Below are 8,272 nucleotides of genomic sequence, written 5' to 3'. Positions count from 1 at the left end.
TTGGAATATCAGCAAATAGATCTCTCTTCTTTTCTTTTTTTTTTCAATGAAGTGTTGGGTTCGTGTATTCCTTTCGTAATAATTAGATTGTAAACGCTTACACGAATTGATATTCTTACTGTGTATAACACAACTGGTAGATCGTTGCTATGAATGCTTTCACTTCTACAGGCTTGATACAGAAAATTAACGTATTATTCAGCATGATACTATGGTAAAGATCAAGCGCGATGAATAATTTACGTATATGCGCATATCATATGCATTCTATTATACAAGTCTCTCTCGAAATTTTCCATAAAAAGGTATAGATCCTCGGTAAAATAATAATTCCACTCTAACGAAAGGTGCAAGAACGAACGAAAATTGTACACGTGCCTCTCGCCCTGAACCAACTTCGAAACGATCGTAAAAGTCGTTACAAAACTATAACGAAACGATATGGAGCGTGCGTTTTGCATTCCTTGCAAACGTTTACAACGATCGCATCTACGGTGCATGTCAGGCAATCGACAATTCATTATCATCGAGACAGGCGGCGCGATTCAAACGCCAGTCATTCTATGTAGCGATCGGTAAAATTAGCTCTCGATCGACAACGCGTGTAATTTTCCACGCGTCATTGGATAATTATGAATTCCGTTGGATTGTCCAACTATTGGTAGTTAAACCACGGCGTAACGGTGATTACGGGTTAACAGTATATCCTTTTCCCGTGCACACAATCGTCCTCACGTCGTTTAATCGTACCGTTGACTGTCCTTTTTTCTTTTTTTCCAACGCGAACCGAATCCGGTTCCTCGTCTTTTTCGTAACAGTACGACGTTTGATGGTAAATGGACACGTTCTGGAAAAGATTGCCGTTTCGAAGTGTAAAGTGGAAAATAAACATCGTGTTCTGTTGGTTAGAGGGAATTTTGATGGTGCAATATGTTTGGGATACGTGATTGTTGGATTATTAATTTCACTACAGGATAGAGATGGAGACAAAGGAAAATTTGATCACTTCAAAATTGTTGATCATACTTAAAATTATTGGAGAGTTTTATGTATTTAGTAGATACAAGGGTTTGTACGAATTATCTCTATAAATATTATTAAATCTTTATCAGGAGCGTGACAAAATTGGAGTTCTGAGGCTGCTCTAAGACGATCAATAACATTGTCAAAATTTCAAGGTTCTCAACGAAAATCTTAAATTCACAATATTGTATTGACAATACATATTGATCCTTTTAGTTTAGAACCCTATATCATTGACTAATATGTTTATTTATTTACATTCTTAACTCATACTGTTTGCTTACATTCCTGGTTTCTTCCTGAACATTTTTCGTTCATCTCTTCGTAGTCTATCTATCCATACACTCGCTCTCTACATTTTCAGTCTATTTTTATCCAAATCTCTTCCTGCTTTTTCTTATTCGCAGTCTAAATTTATTCATCCATATTTTCAGTATTCCTAAACCAGATGCTTCAACGTGGTTTTCAACGTCCCCAACCTCATCCAAAACTTCAACCTTTCTGCTCCAACAACCTTCATCCTCAACTTAGCAACAAAAATCTCCGTCGTTCAAAAAGCCACTTCCAAAAGTCGACTTGCAATCGATCACCTTAAGAACAACTCATCACCGAAAGGAAACCTCTATTCTCCGCCCTAGTCACCACCAAAACGGTTCACCGGATCGTGGATAAATCACACGGCGTAGTGAACGAGGCGGTGAGGCAAAAAGCGTCGCGCGACAAGGAAGCCTCATTACGGCCGAGAGGCGGAATCATTTATCTCCCGGCCAGCTAGCACCGTTTAAGCCGATTTTCCATTTGGCCCGCGACCGAACTCGGCTCCCCGTCCATTCATAATCCATTCATAAATTAACCAGACTGCCGGATAATGGCGACTACGGTCCCCCGTTGACCTGCGAACCGGTCGAACCAACGACTGTACGCACGATCGGTTGCGATCCACGCTGATTTCGTGCTGGCACGTCGCGCGCCACCGCGATTTACACCATTGTTGATACACAGGGTCAAACGTAGTGTTTGGATCGTCGAGCATGGTGTAACGGCGATCGTTCCACGTGCCTTCGCGCGATTATTTATTATCACGTTGGAAACTGATGACTTTGAACGAAACTCTCCTGAATGACTGAAAACTTTTTTTGCATTTATATTAAGCGAAGCTAATCGACTTGGGAGTAGAAAAAACGCCATTTAGACCATTTTTATTTGAACGTACTGCTCTTTGATACATCGCGTGTGTCGTCCGAGTAAAATGGGGTTTTAGTTAAAATTTCAGACAGATAAACACGTAAATGGTAATGATATTTGTTTCAAGAATGAGAAAATTATAGAATTATTATATAATAGGTGTAAATATTATTTGTAACTGTGATTGTCTGAAAATTGACTGAAAATACCGATGACATATGTTGCGACGACGTGTTGTCGTCGATCATTGTGGCATATACGTATGTCATGATGCCATCGGTTCACAATGTGTAAACGAGCTTTACCTCTTTCGACGAATATCGTACTGAATTTGGGTTATGGAGAAAACAGGTTCTTTTATTCGACTCTGTGATTTTTAATACAATTCTTTTTGCTAAATAATTTGTTTTAGTTTGAAATGAGATATATTACTTTCTTTATTTCTTTATTTTATTTTCTTTGAAGGCTTTCCACCACCCCATATAGTTTATCGATACTATTTACGCGTTAGTTGAGGAACATTGGTGGAGTTACTATGTTTAATCGTAAGACGTATTCGATAATGTGATTTAATGGAAAGTGAATGGTTGAAATTGGTCACGTGTCACATCATAGACTTATCTTTGGTTGAATATTCGCGAAAATGTCGCTTTGTTATGGAGATTGTCAATTTCAGAAGATGCGTCTACCTTTGACTTAATTCACTTCAGCATTACTGAAAAGTTAATTCACACTGTCACTGACAATTGTACGCGTGAGTATATACGTATAAAGCGACAATTAAATGGACAAATAGAGTCAAGATATAAGCGCCAATCAAGTTCATACTAAACTCGAACAAACTGAGCCTACGTGTTCGATTCTAGACTTCCATAGTTTGTAAATAACAAATCACTTTCTCGCCAGGATCTCCAGATCTACCATTTCTCTTCAGAATATCAATCTTCCAATTGCACAACGTGAAGAACACCGATAATCCTAGCGTGTTTAACGTAAAACCAACATGCGCACCGGTTGCAAAGTTAAGTGCGTCAACATTTCTTCCCACAGCTCCTCCTTGTAGCGCGACGACGGACGCCGTTACCACGGTCATCCGAATTAAGCGATCCCCTTGCTAGAGGCCAAGAGGATCGTCACATCATGAAACACCATGAAATAACGACACGATGCTCTTAACGAAACGAATGCGGCTGCGTGTCCGTATTTATAAGGGCGATGTCGAGTGAATATGGCCTCGTATAGCGTCGCTATCGCGGCCAACGGGATAATGGCGTTCACTCGACGACGGGACGGCTGTTTTTAGGAGGTGGCTAAGCATCGGTAATTATTTATCGAGACAACCGGAACGACGGTCGTTCGAACGAAACTGTTCCGTCACCGTCCAACGTTCTACGATACCTCGTTCAGCCGTCTCGCTTTTAATTTCCGCCATTCTTCACCGTTTCGAGGCCGTTGGCGTCGATGAACGGCGCATCCCGCTCGCTGTTATGGGACACGAGATTGTTACTCGCTGATACCGCGCTTAGGAAAAAAATTGTTAACGCCACGAGTATTGTTAGCACTTCCTTAAGGCACCGTGTTGTAGTTTGGTTGATAAAGTTAAGAGGATGTTCGAGAAGGAAAGAGGTTAGGATTTATGGGCCGAGTGAAATCCGATGGCACTTCTACACGGTTGATATTAAAAGCTTCCATCTTTTGGATGGATAGATATTTGGAATGATTTTTTAAATAACGTCACTTTCTTCGTGCGTGATCTAAATTTACTGAGTTATTAACTATGGAGAATTAATTAACCTGTTAATTAAATTGTTAGGATAAATGTTAGATAGTCGCAATACAGATTACCATGTTGCAGGGTCATTTATTATATCTGAAAGGACATTGAGCAATGTAAACTGCGACGTAGAAAGTTTTTGATTTTTACAATTGAAATTTTTAATCTTAAAAACATGATTGATACAATACTGTACAGTGAATACTTCAGATACTGCAATGATAAACAATAATAAATTAATATTCTATATAAGAATAACTGAATTGAATAGAAATATTGAAAGACAGTTTCGATCAAGGTTAAAATTTTACTTCTCACCAATGCTGAAATCGTTCCAAGAAGATTGCCACACGTCGTCATTCGACTATGAACAACCATATCAAATCTCCATGAAACTTCATAGATATAAAGTACCATTTAAAACTGTTCAAACGACACAGATTTCCTACTTTATTTCGCTTTTAATACAACAGTTAAATAGGAGCTTCTTGCTCACGATTCTTTATACAAACAGCGAACATTGTTTTCTTTGTATTTGCGTTTGAAGTTCCGCGTATCTCAAATTTAAACCGACTATCGATGTCGTTCAAACAATTGTAGGCGACAGAATATACTTGAATCAAATATTCCAGAAATCGAGCGACAACAAGGAAAGCACTCACGAAATTATCAAATGATCCATTTTGAAATACATGCGTCTGAAAGCCTTTCATACGTCGACGGTTGACCGAAGATGGGACCCAAGGATCAACGAAGTCACCATCAGCCGATGAGACCTGGTGATACCGCACCGTACAATGTAGTTCGATCCAGGCCGGCCTGTAATTTCATTTGTCGAGATCCTATCGATGGAATTTATACGGTCGGCCGATGAAAATACGTCGTGAAAACCGATAAAATGGTTCGTCTGTATAATGCGAGCACCGTGCCGCTGCCATAATAGAGCCACAGCGAAAGAGGAGACGTTTCAGTTTCCTCCTTCGAACCGACATCATCCCCTTCTCGCATCACCGGGACATATCGATAATTATTTATCGAACGATCCTGAATGATGGTCACGTACACGCAGCCCGAGACAGGATCTCAGGGGCTCCGTGGTGCATCGGTATTCGGTATATTACAGGCAACGATACCCTCGCTACGTCGAATTATAAGCTTCCGATCCGCGTGGCGAGTAGATGAACGCCTGCAGCATATCGCGTGAGAATTACCGGAGAAAACGAGCACGGGCTTTTCCGTGGATATATACGTGTGTTCGCGACCCGTGTGAATTCTTGGGAATCGGTCCTGTGCGTACCTTACACGGTATCTTTAGAAGTAGACACGTCATTGTTTTTAGCAAAGTAGTCAGAATAATTAATTTCTCATTGATTCATTTTGATGATATTGGTAATAGGTGGTGATAAAAATGGTAAATAGGGATGAAGTTGCTTTGTATCTTTTTAAGAAAGAAATTTGTACATATTTAGGTGTAATCTGTCGTTTAAGAGAGATTTACTATACAAAAATTCTACAATTCGTAATCTATCGTAAACAAAGTTCTAAAATTGCCGATCTACTGTATAAAAATATACTGCAATCAAAAAAATTCTGTGTTTAACCCTGTGTAATTAAATTTATTAATTATTTAACAAGTCATAGTCGTTATGTATCCTTCCATATTTCCACAAAGTTCTCCGACATAAACCTAAAAATACATACCGAAAACTCTCGCGTAACATTCTTCAAGAGACCGAATTACTATCTTCGAGAGAACTATATTTTCACAAAATGAACGCTCCATATTCATAACACATTTGGTTTAACGGACCACCGTGAAGTTGCATTAAAGAGAAGTCCAGGTGTATGGAAAGTGGTGTGTTCCTGGGATCGTTCCGATTTATCGTCCGGTTTGGCGTACATACGCGGCCGGCCGCATTGTTCCGACGATTTCTCGAAGTTCGTGGGCCGTCAACAAGCCACGATACGGCAGGTTGATATCACGTTAACGGTACCGGTGTATCGGTATCGGGACCGTGCTAGAAGTAAATACTCTTGTCGAGATATTCGCGACAAGAAGGAACACAGTCACGAGCAATTATAAGCGGAGGGAACAAACTGTCAGTTAGCAAACAGTTAGTCATGACTAAATTGCATCGACTTTTACGCATTTATGGGACATATTTCAATGTAAAAGTGCACACGATAACGTGCAATATGGAAAAATGTGTAAAATATTCAAAGTAAAGTACTTGTTATAATATTTGATAGGTGAAACGAATTTCTGTTTGGATCTCGTTTTTTTCTCTTTTATTTTTTCTTTTTTTTTTTAGTTATATTTCTAAAAATTGCATAGTTAGAAAATTCAGAGTATTCAACATAAATTCCTTAAATTTGGTGCTGAACATTGTGACTATTCCGTGCTTTTTGTTTGTCACATTTATGACGCAGTTCTTAGTGATTTGAATCTTCAGGCTTTGAGCAGTAGAAGTATTATATTTAATATCATTTTTGCTTGCACGGTATTCAAGAGTTTCGCACGTTACATTATTCAATCATTATTTGCATTATTCTGCTATTCGTTCTGGATTCCAGAAATCTAAGGAATTTCAATTTGTCTCATTCTGAACAGCACCGTACGACATATGCCTATTTTAATCGTGTAAATCACATAGCTATCCAAACTAGACTATACTAACGTCGCACATTCGACGATCGATTTGTTCGGTCATCCCTTGATTCATTAAAACATTCCTTAATACGCTTGTTACAGATGCATGTGCATCTAAATTTTGTTTATCTTTTTCCTTCAATTTACATTTTTATAATGTACGTTTCATGTACTTGTCCCCTTTCTTTACATTGCATGTACCAAAGGATCCTTTTTCAAAGGCTGAATACATAAATAATAATAATAAAAATGTGACTTTCGCGATCTAGTTACAACCGATATCATCCACGGAATACTACTTAATATAGCAAATCTTCAGTTTCTTTGGACGATGATAGTTTTTATTTGTTTCCTTTTGCTTCGTCGTCTTCCGCTAAGTCGAAACGCGCTTACCCGCTGTGCTTGCCAATGGGATAGGTGTATTGATAATTTGCTGGTAAATGATTACGGTTTGAATTGGTGGAAATTCCTCTTGACTCGGCGCTGATAGTGGAAAAAGCTAGGATATAGTGGAAACGGCCTGAATAATTACGTTGATGTCGGCCATAAGGTACAGTTATCCACTTTACTGTAGATGGTTAGTGGAATTTTATTACTTTCCTATGAAATTGGGTGTTAAATTCAGTAATGGATAGGTTTTTAGTGGGATGTAACGTGTACTTACCGAGAGGAGTAATTTCTTTACCTGGTTAGACACGGCCGAGCCGTTTATGGCGTTCGGTAGGATATTGCGCTGTGGATCTTGGAAATTAAATCTTTACAGCGGGAAAATTATTCGTATAAATTCATAAGAATATTTAAGTTTTAAAGAGGAAGATCATTTGTAAGAATATTTACCTAACACGTTCGTCGATGAATCCGATTTTTATTTTTCTCCTGGTGCATACCGGCGTATAAAGTAGTATAGGCTCCTTAGAGTGAGACATGCCATGCGTTGTGGGACTCGCAGTATGTCACGTGATGTAGTAGATTAGGCGATGTCCGACACGTCGGCGTGTTGTATGATGACCTACGATTAAGAAACTTTAGAACCTTGAAACTACTCGAATTTTTTGAAACTTCTTTAGAGCCTTTTATGGAGATTCAAACCTGTATATCTACTGTCGTATCTTATTTATCATCACCTTCAAAATTCAGATTTTTAAAAACTCCTTTAGCACTTGCTAATAATATGCAAACCTGTGTGTCTACTATTATATCTTATCCATCATCCTCTTAACCTGTGACTCAGAGAAGACGAGTTAAATCGCCACTTCGATTTACCAGTCTCTCAGTCAGAATAATTCGCTTATTTAGGAACGCTCTACCTTCAATAAAAATGTCATTTTTATTAAAAATAAATTACCGAACCAACTTTATTTCAAATTGATTCATCTTCGTTGACATCAATGCCGTAATTATAAAAACTCCTGGTTCAAAAATGCTTCGATCGATAGATTCAAAGAATACAGAATCATTTACATTTCCTCGTGATTGATCGAATCAGCCTCGCTAATCAAATTGAAAATGAATTTCCCGCCTAATAAACTGCCCTTAAAAATCGATCGTGACGAAGTCGAAGGAATCTTCGGCTCGATCGAACGAACACGACTCGTTCGAGTGATCCAGGCGTCGTTTACGATGTTAACGCAACTCCTTGT

The 8,272-nt window shown here is 38.7% G+C and overlaps 1 long non-coding RNA gene across 1 annotated transcript; it reads right to left on the bottom strand.

Moving 5' to 3' along the window:
- Window positions 1–6,124: 6,124 nt before the first annotated feature.
- Window positions 6,125–7,996, bottom strand: LOC143303592 (uncharacterized). Its single transcript, XR_013060085.1, has 3 exons — window positions 7,722–7,996; window positions 7,470–7,641; window positions 6,125–7,387 (listed from the first exon to the last, which is right to left on the bottom strand). It is a non-coding gene; the product is annotated as an uncharacterized LOC143303592 (long non-coding RNA).
- Window positions 7,997–8,272: the final 276 nt, after the last annotated feature.

The sequence above is a fragment of the Bombus vancouverensis genome, chromosome 14, assembly GCF_051014615.1.
Source record: "Bombus vancouverensis nearcticus chromosome 14, iyBomVanc1_principal, whole genome shotgun sequence".
NCBI classification, from domain to species: Eukaryota; Metazoa; Arthropoda; class Insecta; order Hymenoptera; family Apidae; genus Bombus; species Bombus vancouverensis.
This window is presented reverse-complemented; position numbering and strand designations above follow the sequence as displayed.